Here is a 15,539-nt window from a genome sequence, read left to right as displayed (position 1 = left end):
CTAGTTAAGCGTAATTATAGTTTTTCAGCAAAGAATTTGTGGAGAATTAAAATAAAAAAAATAAAGTCTTGGGAAAGTAGCGCCAAATGAATGGAAAATATGAAATCAATTATCTCAATCTTTAAAAAAATCTGTTTCTTATTAAGAATTGAAGATCAGTGGACCTTCAAAATTATTTACATTTCTTTGGAAATGTTCTTACTGCCAGTAGAAGAATAACATATGGAGAAGTATCATTTGTCACATGAGCTACGTATCGATAATAAAGAGCTGAAAGAGGGTCTAAAAAGCTGGTCCAGTCAATCTGTGTCCAATAGGACGACTACCCCAGCTGCTTGGTATCAGTGAGTGCTGTCTACTTTTACTAGCTCTTTCTTCTATGTAAAAACAAGCAAACACTAAATGAAAAATGAAACTTGGTTTTCTTCTTGATTCTTAAAATTTCTAAAAATTATCCCAAATATTACATAGTTCAGACACAGTTTTAGGTCTGTTTTGTTTTATTTCATGTAATATCAAACTAAGTCAAGGGTCTGGCTTTCAACAATTTACTAAAATTTTCCCATCAAATATTAACTTAGCTTTACCTATATGAAAAATGGACAAATTTGAAGACAGAATGGTTAGAATTAAAAGAACTAAAAAAAAGGAAGTTATAGGAGAAAATCTTAGTGGTGCTCATTCAGCTGCTATCCAGAGGAAAAGGGGTGATAAGTCACCAGTACTCAGATATCCATGTTTGAGACTGAGGTTGCAGACATTAAACTTGCAATTCAATTAACCCCTGATTCAATGCGTATCAAGAAAACTTCTATTATCATTTGGGTTTCCACAAAGCTTTGCCCACAAAGGGAAAATAAACTATTCTGGACAGACCATAAAATACTTTGGCAGAGTCATTTCTAGAAACTTACTCTGGGAGAGAGCAGCCTCTGTAAAGATTGTTTTGGGTGAGGTTGCCATGGCTTGTGTATGGGAAACCGGTGAAGCCAATTCTGCTGCCAAACTGCAACTGGTGGTCCTAAGGATCCACACCTGCGCTGGGGCGTGTGAAAACATTTCAGGCAGCCAAATACTAAACCACACCCCGGACGTTCAGTCTCTTTTAGGGAGTGTGGTTCTAAATGCCCCTAGAATGGGTAAACTTCCAGAATCGCTGGAGAATCCTACAGATGAGCCATACACAGTTCCAGCAATCTTTGAAGCCAGATGTGCTTTTCAGTGTTAGAAGTGCTGAATTTTCCCAGTGATTGAGATTCTCCATCTAGAAAGCCACCAGATGGAATCGGCAAAGGTAAGCATACAGATTAATTTCTGATATGTGCTGTATATCTGCAAGAGAATTAGACTCTGTACATTGGTTTTCATATTTACAATTTCATACTTTAAAAAACCTCTTACAGGCAGGGGAGTAAGTGTCTGCCGAGGGAGTATTTGCCATCGATGAAGGTGAATTGGTTGGGAATTTCTAAATGGAAACCTATAGTTCAGCTGAAATGCATGCTTTCTGTCTGGGCATGAGGCTACAGCTGGATGATTTTCCAATTTTCCTAGCTTTTACTTATTTTTATATATATCCTTGTGGGATTAACAATCTTCAGGGAGTATTTGTGTGTTCAATGGAGAGCAAGAGAATGGCTCTGGAGATAGATTTGTTTAATTAAAGAAAAAAATTCTCCAACACCGGTCTGAGTGAAACGGAACCTGGCCATGCAGGATGCTTCTTTCTGAAACAAACTGGGGACAAATAGACTATTCACAGCCAGTATATTACAGTTATTTTTTATGTTCTTACTGTACTGGGGCTGACGTGGATGAAGAGGAAGAGAGGAAGCTAAGAAAGAAAAAATGACAAAATGCACACATAAATCAGTATGATGTATTCACACATCTGCAATGTTAATGTCAGAAATGACTGATGAATTCACATATTATCATATACCTTTCACTATCTAATAATTATGTGATCTTAATACATGTTTTAAATTTGTCAGTGCAAGGGATTGTAGTCGTCTTTATCAAACCACATTTGTAATCAAGAATATATTCTACTTATTTGTATTGTATTCTTTGCAAGTCTAGTCACTTGAGTCTCATGGATGCTGTGGTGTGCTGTTCAGATGCCACCACCATCAGCAGGAGCCACTTATTTCTCAGCTGTCGGGAGTGGCTCAAAGCTGTGTTCTTCTCAGTGCACCGTCTGCCTCCCACGACAGGTTCAGGGCTCTGTGTTTTAGGCTGAACCCACTGTTGTAACAGTACTGCAGTTCAACTTTGTTCTCTACTCCAATCTCCACCTCTCACTTCCTTCAAGGCGTTGTTTCTCAGAGCACTCCCCGCAAAATCTTGGCGTGCATATTTCTACCTCAGAGTCTGTCATGGGGACCTGACCTAAGTAAGACAGAAGCAAGCTGCGTTTTATTTGCCAATAATTTAGTTAAAATACTCGTATCTGCATTTTTATGTGAGATGGCTCTGGCTTTTAAAAAATATTTTATTTATTTATCTTTAGAGGGGAAGGGAAGGAGAGAAGGAGAGAAATATCAATGTATGGTTGCCTCTCGTGGGTTCCCTGTTGGGAACTGGCCTGCAACCCAGGCGTGTGCCCTGACTGGGAATCCAACTGCAATCCTTTGGTTGGCAGGCCCTCGCTCAATCCACTGAGCTACACCAGCCAGGGCAATTTTTTTCTTATCAGGCTTTGGAATTAAAATTAATCTGGCTTCATAAAATGAATTAAGGGTTTTTTTCCCCTTTTTTCCCCTCATGGCCTGGCAATGTTTCAACAACATTGGAATCATCTGTTACTTAAACATTAAATCCATGCGGTCTTTGTGTCTTTTCACGATGGATTCTTAATCACCACTCAGACATCTTCTACAGTGATTGGCAATTTACGTAATTTATATTTTGTTAGAAAAGCATTCATTTCTGTGTTTTCAAATTTGTAGCCATGGAATTCCAAGCAATAATCTTTTATAATTCTTTTAATCACGGCTGTATCCGTGGTCTGTTTCCTTTGCATTTTTAATCCTGCGTGTTTTTCCAAGTGCCCTCTGATGTGTGTTGTGTGTTTGCCATATGCTCTCTCCCTTTAATCAAGTTTACAAAGCTTATCTGTTTTAACGCTCTTAAAATATTTTAAACTTTTGAATGTATTTGTCATTTCTGCTTTTTTTTGCTCGTTTCATTTTCTAGTTTATTAATTCAGCTAGTGGTTTAAATAATCATTCTTAGTTGCTTTTGTTATTTGTTTTTGACTTTCTGGTAATGGGTACTGACTATTCCTTATTTCCTCTTTTTTTCTTCAGTAGTGAAGACCTTTATGACAAGTTCACCCTAAGTATAGCTTTTGCTGTTCCATATCATTGCTTTCTATATAGTGTATAATATCACTGTTTTATTTCTTTATGTGGATTAACCTTCCAAAAATTAAAACTTTTACAATTTATGTTTAAGTTTACTGATGTACGATCAAGGAAGGTAACTTGAAAAAATAGTTTGTTCTTTTTCTTTTTTGAGACTTCAATTTGTTAAGCTTTTATTTTTTAAATTTTTATTTATTTATTTTGAGAGAGAGGGGAAGGGAGGGAGAGAGAGATGGAGAATATCATCAATGTGAGAGAGAAACATTGATTGGTTGCCTCTTGTATGCACCCTGATGGGGAGCAAACCCACAACCCAGGCATGTGTCCTGATGGGGAACTGAACTGGCAAACTTCTGTTCTGTGGCATGATGCCCAGCCAACTGAGTCACCCGGGTCAGAGCAAGCTTTTATTTTTAGGCAAGTACATAATTAATTTTGTAAATGTTTCATGAAGCTATAGGTATTCTTAAGTGCTTTTAACTTTTTGACTTATTTTTATTTTAAGAGGCTTTAAATTTTTTTAACAAATTAAATATTTTCAGCCTCAGCAAACTTTTACTGGGAATGTTTATAACACAGGGACTCTCAAACTTGTTAAATTTTGCAAGTATTGTTTTCGAGGAGAAAATATTTTGTAATCTATGGCGTTGCTTTTGTGGAGAATAATTGGTATCCGTTTTTAAATGCAACCTTCTGACCTTCCATTAGCAGTCCAGGAAACAGAAAATAATAAATTAGAAATAAATCAGTATATCTGGAGGGAAATTAATTTTCAGAGAAAGCAGCCTAATTATCTTAATGAAGGCTTAATGTTCATGAGAATCACCTGGAGGCCTCCTTTCAATGCAAACTTCTGGGTCCTACAGATAGTTTTTTAAATATAGAGTAGAAACCTAACATTTGTATCCTAACATGTTCTGAGGTGGTGGTAAGGCTGCTGACAACCACACTCAATTCGATGCTTTTGGATTTTGCTCATTTCCTAGAAAGTACCAAAGTTTTGAAATAAATGTTCTCAATTTTAATTTGATAGGAACCAAATGAATATACTAAAGCCATGGTTGTTTAGTATTATTTCTTCTTCTGTCTAGTCTTGCTTTTTCCACAACCCTCTCTCTAATTTGTTGTTAGAATTAGTTTCCAAATGCAAATCTGACCACATGGCAAATCAACCACGTTTGATATTAATATCATGACCCTTGCTTTCTGTTTGCACTTACTTTATATTTTTGTCTATCCCTGATCTTTAACCTTTCTTTGCAGCTTTGTTTTAAGTTGTTTGCAGTTGAGTTTTGCAGTTTAACCAAACTGATAATTGCTGACTTTAAGTGGAAGAAATCAACCCATTTATATTTAATGTGATGGTTGATATACTTCATTTTGCTTTAACTTTATGTTTATTTCTTAATAATACCTTTTCTTTTCCTATTTGTGCTGGTTTAACAATCTTAACAATTCATGACATTTATCCTTGTTAATATAAATGTTCTACTCTACTTTTCCATTACCTTAATGAATTATATTCTTTTCCTGTGCTATCATTTTTTAATGTAGACCTCTTTATTTTTCTGCTTGAAAATGTGTAGTCTCATTTTAGGAGTTCAGGACATTACCTGGATATACCCAGGTGGGTGTTCTTATTCTCTTGAATCATGCCTACTACTCAGTAATTCCTTTCAGTTTGCAGCTTCAGGTCTGCCTTCCACTCACAGAAAGTATTTTTTATGGTCGGTTTAATAATGTGTTTCTCTTTCAGGAGTTTCTACAAGGTGGTATATCTACTAAATCTGTCCTCAAATTGTTATATCTGCCCTTTCATGATTCCACATACCTGTGCTTGAATTATGTATTGTATGGTCTTCTATGCCATTCTTTTTAGCCATTATATTGATCATCCTCTCCTTCAATTCACATGCCCAATTGTTTCATTGGGAAATTATGGCTTGCTTTAGATCCAAAAAATGTTTGTTTGTACATGAGTATATGTACTTCATTTGAATTTTCTTGAACAGCTTTTTTTTATTCACCTGGAAAGTTGTATTAGTCCTGACATCTCTCTGGCTGTGGGTCCTTAGCTGGATTTTTACATGACTGATGTGTTCTGGGCTGGTTGCTACAACACCCCAAGTTGTGGCAGCATGGTGAGTGATGGGTGTGGGCAATCCCACGTGGGCTGCCAATGCAGTGGCCAGCAGGCTCCCAATCTTTCCTTGTCTAGTTTCAGGAAGGGAGGACATGGTACATCCACTCAGCACTTCCTTGGCTTATCTAGAGGAGGGAATTGGACACATTAATGTGTGGCACATAAAGACCTTTCTCCATGGTAAGCAGATCCCTGGGGGACAAGCTTTTCCTGAAACTTGCGCTTTCTGATTCTTGTCCAGGGAATTCTGTTGTAGGTCTTAGGCCCTTGCCCAGCCCCAGGGGAAAGCCTCCTATCTGTTCTGCCCTCAGAACCCAGGGGTATGCTAATACCCACCTCTGCGTTGGTGTAAGTGGCTCGTCAAAGGAGATGAGTAGCCTGGAGTTGGGAGTAGAGACATAGGTAGCAGCAATCATTTCCTTGGATCCTTTCTTACCATAAAAGGCATTACTTTTGCTGTGTAAAAAACAGGGAATGCTTTGCTTTTTTATGCAGTGACTTGGTGATTTTATTCCACTTTTGTACGAACCCCTCTGTGATAAGTGCTAATGATGTTTTATTTTCTTGAACTGTCAGTCGCCTCGGGAAACTGGTCTGATAGCCTGTTATTTCCAATTGTAATAGTTTAATTTAACTACTTTATGTGAAAACCATTTTTGGGAGTTGGCCTACAGCACTTAATTGGTTTATATGAGAGAACTTTAAATCAGAGATTATTATGCTTAATTATCTGGGATAATAATTTATACACAGTTCATCCTGAAGTTTTCTCCAAGAAGTTAAATTGCTTAAAAATAACACATCACATATACCATATAGTTAGGTACATGCATACGTGTATATCTGGAAAACCCAATATACATACATGTAACATATACACATACATAGAATTATATGTTTAAATATACTTATCTTTAGCAAAAAACAACTAGGATATTCAACTAAATTTTAATTTCAGATAAACAGTGAATAAATCGTTCCATTCTAAGTATTTCCCATGAAGTATTTGGGACATACTTATACTAAAATTTTATTGATTGTTTATCTGAAATTAAAATTATGGTAGAAGTCCTGTATTTGGCAACCCTAAAATATGTATGAGTGTGTGTGTATGTGTGTGTAAGGGAGAGAGGGATAAAGATGGTAATTGGTTATTTCTGTTTTGGAAATTTTCAAGGCTACAATTACTGTGAGTGTACTTTATGGCAGAAATTTGGAACCATTGTAGAGAAACTGCATGAAGGTGTGAATCCCTTTTGTCCACTGATATCTCTCTGTTATTTGTTATAGTGCCCGAGACAAACTTTTCAGTGAGTAATTTTCTAAATAATGGGGTGAACCAGTTCTTTCAGAATACTAGTGCCCAGATGGTAACTCAGATGTAAGTAATAATATATTTTCTACTAAAAATGTGAGGATTTAAACTTAACTGAGCACATATTAATCATTTTTATCTGATATGTTTACTGATATTTTATCTTAAGGAGAATTTGTTAAGAGTCCCAAAATACAGCCTATGTCTCAAGCCTATGAGACAGAACTTGCATATCTATTTGTTTTTTTGGTGGAGACCATTATTTTTTGAGGGAACGCTGAGATTGGATGTGTCCTGCTTATACTCTTTAACCTGCATGAGGTAATATAGCCTATCTGCATTCTGTGTTCTTGCATTTAACACTCAGCTGTTTAATGCTTATCACAAATTATTTGTAAGAAATAATGTAAGAAAAATTATTTCTTACAACAAATAATTTTTGTTGAGGAATTACATACAGATAAGCAGTCTATTCATTTTTCTAGGTATTGGAAATTCTATCTTTGAAAAAAAATAGATCATCATTACCCTTGAATCTCATTTTTTAAAAACTGTTAAACTTTGCCTTTCACGAATTATATTTTGATATTATGTCATAGGCTAGCATCAAGGAACAATTGAGTAAAATTAACAAATATCTTAGGTTCTTACTTATTAAAAATGGACTTTGTGTTACTTCTGGCATATAAAAATGGTCTATCAAATCACCTATTAAAATCACTTATCTTAAATTGTATTGTCATAGAAGTCATCATTTCTTTGAATTTTGACAAATGGCGTGAGACCCTTCCACAACAATGAAGATACAGGGCAGTGCCACTGCTCCAGAAGGTTTCCTTCTGTTGCCCCTTTGTGGTCAGCCCCTCCCACAAATCCACACCAGGCATCACTGACCTGTTTTCTGTCACTGCAAGAGTTTGCTCTTTCTAGAGTTTTATACAAAAGGACTCATAATCTGTACTCCTTTCTGGGGGGCTAGAAGGGTCTGGCTTCTTTCACTCAGCATACTTTTTTGAAATTCATCAAAGGTGTTGCATGGATCAGTAGGTTGTTCATTTTTACTGCTGAGTAGTTTTCCATTGTGTGGATATACTGCAATTTGTTTAGCCGTTCACCTGTTGATGGACATCTGAGTTGCTTGCGGTTTGGGGTTATTACAAATGAAGTTGCTATGAACACTCATGTACAGGTCTTTGTAAGACATGTTTTCATTTCTTTTGAAAAAAATCTAAGCATGAAATGACTAGATCATATGGTAGGTCTATGCTTACTTTTTAAAGAAATTGTCCAACCATTTCCAAAGTTGTTGGACCATTTTAAATTCCTACCAGCAGTTGTTCCACATCCTTGCTAACACTTGGTATGGCAGTCTTCTAAAGTCTAACTGTTCTGACAGGTTGGTAATGATTTCACATTGTGGTTTTGATTTGCGTTTTCCTAATGACTAGTGGCGTTGAGCCTTTTTTCACAAGCTTATTTACTACCATCCTCTTTGGTAACATGTCTGTTCAAATTTTTTGTATAACCCCCTCCTGCTACTATTTATTTATTTCCATTAAAAGTAAATTTATTGTTTTAAACAACTGTGCAATGTGTGTTTCTCAAGTCATTTTCAAATCTGGTTTGTTGTTCATCTCTTCTCAGGCTTCAGTTTGGTAAGGCTGAACATGTCTCCCATGCCTTTCAGCATTTTCTTCTTGGCTTTTATTTTCTTTTTCTCTTTTCCAGTTTTATCCTTTCTCCTATAAATCTCATTGCCTTTCTCTTAGTTTCCATTCATTTGTCTCTTTAAAGAATCTGAAGGCTTGTCACTGGTTGTAGAGACAGGCTATTTCCTGATCTTGAACTTTCTTCTGTGTCTTCTTCCAATATGTCCAGGCCTTCATCATTGTCATCTACTGTGAGTTTATCATAAGACTTGTCCATGGCACCTCTGAAGCTTTTCTCATATCCCTTTTCTCTGCTTACCTGTGCTTTGCAGGCAATGGAAACGAATATCCCCAAAGTCACTTAGTGATTGCTGTCTGCAGAGTCTCTAATGAGCTGGACTTCTTCAGATCCAGCAAAGCTTCCACATCTCTGGGGGCAGAACCTGCTTTCTGGCCATCCGCTGTATTGAGTTTTAGTCTCATCAAATACTAATCTATTCTTTTTTAAAAAAATGATTTGAGAAAAAGAGAGAAACATTGACTTGTTGTTCCACTTATCATTCATTGGTTGATTCTTGTATGTGCCCTGACTGGGGATTGAACCTGCAACCTTGGCATACTGGGACAACATTCCAACTGAGGCACCTGACCAGGATCCTAAATCCATTCTTTTCAATTTTTGCATTTTAATGAAATCCAATAGATAGGCATCTGAAAATTGCTCTGTGTGTTTTCTGACATAATGTGGTGCCCGAATATTTCTCACTGAAAAGGAAGAACTGGATACACATTGGGACTCAAAGAGCAGTCTGCTAAATTACTGACTTCAGCCTTAGCCCAGGGGCCAGTGTCTGTCCTCATGAGTCCCACATCACCATGTGAGCTGGAAGATGACTGGTTGGAGCTATGGAGTAAGCACTGGTAACCTGTCATCTTCTATGGGAGGGAGAACAAAAGGGAAAGAAACATCAATGTGTGGTTGCCTCTCACATAACCCCTACTGGGGACCTGGCTTCACAACTCAGGCATGTGCCCAGACTTGGAATCAAACTGGCAACCCTTTGGTTCACAGGCCAGCACTCAAACCACTGAACCATATCAGCCAGGGTGGAATGGGAAATTCTTTTTTCTCTGTCATCCAACACTGCTTCAGTGGGCAGAAGGCCTCCCAGGTGACAACAGCTCATTCCACTTGGTTATTAGCTTTACAATGAGCTAAATCATTCCTTGCTTGTTCCCTGAAGTGAACATGGCCTTTCTGAAGATTTCCATGACATCTTCATTTGTCTTGCCCAACAGTGATTCTCCATTCACTGCTCTCAGCTGATCATTGATTCACCCAGAGCCTTCCATCTTTAGTTACTTCTGCTACTACATTAATAGTGGACTTGACAAAGATTTCCAAATCTGCCTGATGACCTATTTTGACTGGTTACTTTTGACACTGACACCAAGACTGCTGATCCTGAATCATTAAGTGGAACTTCAAACCTCAGAAATTCCCTGGTGTCATCAGGTGTAAAAGGAAAATCCTCATCTTCTTTGTTTCTTTTGGAGGCTGAATTTAGCTTGGCTCTGCATTCTGTTCCCTTGGGTAGAAAGCATCTTTGTTGTGAAAGACCAGAAGGCCGACAGTCCCTTCCATCTTGGTACTTCTCAACTGGGAAACAACTTCCTCTTGGGATTTGCGTGCTAAATCTATTCCATTTATCTCTTAGTTGATCCGACTTAAGTTGGCCATCTTGAATGACAGCCCCTCTGGGGAGGATGTTTTTCATATAAGTTGGAGCTGAGTCACCTATTGTTACATCTGGGGAAGTGATGCTGAATCCCAAACCTTCTGTACTTTTATTTAGTTGGGTATTAAATCTCTTTCCTAAGTTTGGTATTATAACCACTGCTTATATTTGTACTAAATATACTTTCTGGTGCTAGGGCCAGAGCTGATGGTGGTTTTCTGGAGGGCTGTGTCCATCCCTCACCTTTTAAAGTGGGTTGTTTGTTTTCTTGTTATTGAATTTTAAAGATTCTTTATACATTCTGGAAACAAGTGCTTTACCACAGTGGTCCCCAACCTTCTTAGCACCAGGGACCAGTTTCATGGAAGACTATTCTTGCATGGATAGGGTGGAGGAATGGTTAGGGATGGTTCACATGCATTACATTCAAGCTCACCTCCTGCTGTGTAGCCTGGTTCCTAACAGGTCTGCAGCCAGAGGTTGGGGACCCCTGCTTTACCAGATATAGAATTTGCAAATATTTTCTCAGTATGGCTTGTCTCTTTATTCTCTTAACAGTGTCCTTAGAAGAGCAAAAGTTTTAAATTTTGATGAATTTCAATTTATCAGTTCTTTCATGAATCGTGCTTTTGATCATTTAGGCCTATGATATATTCTTGAGTTAATTTTGTATATGATGTGAGGTACCAATCAATGTTCATTTTCCGGAATTTATACATTCAGTTGTTTTGGCACCATTTCCCAAAAACACTATTCTTTCTCCATACAATTGCTTTTACACTTTTGTGGAAAGTCAGTCATCCATATATGTGTGGGTCTATTTCTGGATTCTTTATTCAGTTTGACCTATTTATCTATTTTGACAGTACACTGTCTTGATACTATAGCTTGATAATGAGATCTGAAATCAGGTAGTGCTTGTCCTCCAAAATTTGCTCTTGTCTTGGCTGTTAGAGTACTCTGCATTTGTATACGAATTTCAGAATCAGGTTGTCAATAGCTACAAAAAGCCTGCTGAGATTTTGATTAGGGCAAGATTGACCCTACAGATCAATTTGCAAAAGGGTATTAATTGTTGGTGATGACTGTTGCAATTGTGCCTGCCTAATGGATGCCCTGTGATTCTAATTAAATGTGAGGTTCACCGCTATTACTGATTGCTGCTTGTTCAATGCATCCATGTACCGGATGCTAACAAAGAGATATAAACATAATGTCTTGCCTTATTTTATTCACAGTAGTACATCACTGCATATAAACAAAAACCCACCTAAGATTTTCATTGTATCTCCACACGAGTGTATTAGAAATATGTGTCTTGAATTAATCCAGAGGTAGATTAACACTTGCTGAAACATAGGAGAATAGTAATTTCCAAGTGAGTACAATATATAAAACATACAGAATTGGGAAAGGGAAACACTGAAAAATAGAATGTCAAGAACTTTGATGTGGGTAAGTGGACATAAGATGTAACCTAGAAAGGCCTTTTCAAAGAATCATGATTTGACAGTGAAACAAATACAGAAAGACAGGCAAATTCATGTTGTAAGAAACAAAGATGTGTTCACTTCAGAAGGGAGAGTGCAATTTGGTGGTACCTTACATGTAAGTTTTAAAAGCTGTGCCCCAACCCTGGCTGGATGGCTCAGCTGTATGGAGCAATGTCCCATGCACCAAAATGTTGCAGGTTTGATTCTCAGCCAGGGAACATACCAGAGTTGCAGGTCTGATCTCTAGTTGAGGCGCCAATGAGAAGCAACTTGCTGATGGTTTCTCTCCCTCTCTCTTTGTCTCTCTCTCTCAAATCAATAAACATACCCTTTAGTGAGGATTAAAAATAAATGAATAAATGAATAAATAAATAAATGCTGCACCCAAGATGGGTAGTTGTCTAATAGTATTGGTTTCCTCCTGCTTCCATAATAAAATTTTAGCTGGGCACATGGCCCCCTAGCTAATGACTATCCTCCTTAGACTCCCTTATGCCAGAGTGTGGCTATCTGGTTAAATTCTCGTTAATGAGATGTAAGTGAAAATAACCTGGGCAACTGCAGGATCATATCCTTCAAGGGAAAAGCAAGTTTTCCTCCCTTCCTCTCCATCCTGTGCCTGGATTGCAGAGGGGGTAACAAACCATCTTGTACCATGAGGATGACAGTATCAATTTAGGGCAGTAGAACAAGATAAGAAGAACCTGGGACTGGACCACTTGAAACTACCATAATAGCCTTAGACTTATTCCTACACTATTGTGAGAAGGGAAACACATTTCTATGTGTTTGAGCCACTGTTAATTAGGGTCCCTGCTACAGCTGCTGTAAGCTAATACAAGGAAAGAGACCTTTTTACCTGAAGATTGGTAAAAAAAAAAAAAAAAAAGTCTTTCTCTAAAAATTTACAATTTAAAGCTTAAAATATTTGTTAGGAGCTAATAACAAGTATTATAAAATATACTTTAGTGCATAACTGAGAGTCAAATGATTACTAATATTTTTTCATTTGGTAGAGAGGAGGATACGTTTATAAGAAAACTTGGTAAAATTGATAAAATATAAAATTATTTTTTAAATCACAAAGATCTGCCTTTGAATATGGCTGTACCACTTAGTAATTATTTCATATCAAGTGAGTTGCTTTAGTTCCATTAACTTTGCTTTTCTAACCTGTAAAATACCTACCCTTTGACCTTATTGTGCGGTTCTAATTGGATAATATCTAGGGTTGTAAGTCATAGGTAAAATTTTAATAATAATCTCCTTCTTTCCCACCCTAGTCTGGACACGGGACCATTCACTCTGTAGTAAAGTACTATAATTTATTATGTCAACAAGTTTCCTCTGCAGAGCTAACATTTAATGGATAATGCACAGTTTGCCATATCAGTAGATTTGGGTGAAATCCAGGTAATGTATTTATCCAAATGAATATTGTCTTGGTGCCAACTATGAAATGAGTATATGAGTGTTTTTTATTCTAAGTTTTCTGCTTTACTCTGTGTTAGTGGTCCCAAATCCAAGTGTTACCAGGTTAGGCAGGGAATGTACATGAGGTGGGCTTTGAGAAGTCAACAATGGAGGAGGCTGCTGCCACTTAGCTCCTGTAGATTTGGGATGAAGTTCTTGGTAAATTGTCAAGAAAATTACAAGTCTAAATTTTTATGTGAAATTTCCTGTTTTTTAAATGTTGGTTCATTTTAAAAAAACTGTTCAAGTTGAATAGACATATCTGTGCCGCCAACTTGCTGCTTCATCTCTCTATGCCACTTGCTCGGTCGGAGATTTTCTCTCTGCAGCAGCAGATGCCTCTTGAGAAATCTATTGACTATGATGTGCTTATGATCCCCATATCCATCTATTCATGCAGATCTCTGTGCTCAGAACCCGTGCTTGCTTAAACCAAGACTTTCACTTAGTGTGGTTAGAATAAACTAAATACAAGGAAGATACTTCAGTATTTCATGATTCTACAAGATACCTGGAGCAAGTTCAGTGAGTTTTCCCCCCATGTATTCTGGAGAAGAAGATGATGTAATATATATTTCTGTTTATTTTGTGTGAAGCCAAATACTCAAATGCTGAGTGAATTTTTTAAAAAAATTCAAAATCAGAAATTCAATTATTTTTCTTTATTAGAATGTCCAGGAGTGAGCTTGTTAAGATGGATCTGCTTTGTTGTAGCTTGCTCTGCTGGCAATGTCTAAATGAATCCAATGAGTCAGAGTCAAAGAAATCTCAGAAGCAGCTTTCATATCCTGTCAGAAAGAATAGCTAACTGAGTCAAACATCAGTAATTGTTTCCAATGGCTTATCTGTGTCCTTCACCAAATATTTGTGGATTTACATCTTAATCTTAAAATTGTACTCCTAATATATTCTTAGGACTGGGAATTTGAGCTTCCATCCTTCTAAGTTAGTGATTTGCTAGTTCTTAACAGAAAAATGCCATCTCTCCTCTGAAACTTGTAAGAGGCAACTTCTTTATCACTGAATTTTACCAGAACCCTGCCACCATTTTTTGTACAACCAGCAACTTTCCAAATGTTCATTTTGAGAGTTTTCATTTCTAGCACACACAATAGAAAAGTATATGTAATATGTCACAACATGATTCTCTGAGTCACATTTCAGGGGTATGTGGTTCTGTTGTGTGTCATGTAAAATTCTCTAAAATATCCTATGGCTGAGAAACATGTCAGAAAGCAGTCCAGAAATGAGGTCAGCCTTTTCTCTGCTAGGGAGGCTTTTGAGCTTGGGAATTTATTTTGCTACTATTCTTGTCAGTTCCTCTTTTAAGAACTGACTAGTGGATTAAGCTCCAATGGGCAGGAAGTGGAGTTTTTTTCTGTTACAAAAAAAAATCCTTTTTACTAGGATGGGTCTTTCCAAAATTAAAATAAAATATGGTCAGAAGGTGTCAAGTGTTTAGAAAGTTGAAGACTGTTATGTTAAAGAAATAGCAATAGTTGACTCAAGAATCTATGAGGACCTATAGGGCTACAAAGAAAAGCAGAAATAGTGCCTCATTTTAAAGATATCTTTGCTCTCCAAGTATAGCAAGTTGGGCATCATGAACTCTGACACTGGTGGCTTATTAATTACACACATAAAATACAACTCCACATAGAGCAACAGCCATGTGTAGATATAGAGGTTCAGACACTTAAAGTTTCTGGGAAGTGTCATAGCCCTAGAAAAAGGGACCATTTACTGACTTCTCATGAGATTCATAGAGGTACCTATAACAGGTTTCCAGTTACTTGTCGAGCTTTTTTTCTCCATCTAAGTGCTCTGCTCTCATTGAGTATTTTCTAGGTTGATACAGTTTCTTAGTACCAGAGTTGTAGATTTCTGTGTTTTTGGTAAGCATTTTCCTTTTTTCTACAAACAGGGATCTCTAATCTGCCTACACTGGAATTAAGTAGAAAAGATTTAATCCTTGACCTACTTGTTTTTAGTTTTATTTTGACCATAAAATGTGTAAGTAAAACCCATGAACCTACTAATCACTATGAGAAACTCAGTGTTATAGATTGTAGTCCTATATATCCCTCCCTTATTTTGTTCTTTTCTTCCCCAGAGGCAACCATTGTTCTAGTTACTTTATTTTAGGATTTTGTTTGTTTTTTAGACAGAGGGGAAGAGAGGGAAAAAGAAAGGGAGAGAAACAATGATGTGCAAGAGAAACATCAGTCAGTTGCCTCTTGCGCACCCCCAACCAGGGAGCTGGGCTGCAACCCAGACATGTGCCCACCAACCCACCAACCCACTGAGCCACACCAGCCTGGGCTGTTCTAGTTTTTAAAAATGGTATTATATATAGTCC

The 15,539-nt window shown here is 37.2% G+C and overlaps 1 pseudogene; it reads right to left on the bottom strand.

Annotated features, from left to right (window-relative positions):
- Window positions 1–8,456: 8,456 nt before the first annotated feature.
- LOC119047440 (partitioning defective 3 homolog) overlaps window positions 8,457–15,539 on the bottom strand; it is a 91,881-nt pseudogene continuing 84,798 nt past the window's right edge.

Source organism: Artibeus jamaicensis, unplaced genomic scaffold, assembly GCF_021234435.1.
Source record: "Artibeus jamaicensis isolate MK-2021 breed Jamaican fruit bat unplaced genomic scaffold, CSHL_Jam_final contig_387, whole genome shotgun sequence".
Taxonomy (NCBI): domain Eukaryota; kingdom Metazoa; phylum Chordata; class Mammalia; order Chiroptera; family Phyllostomidae; genus Artibeus; species Artibeus jamaicensis.
This window is presented reverse-complemented; position numbering and strand designations above follow the sequence as displayed.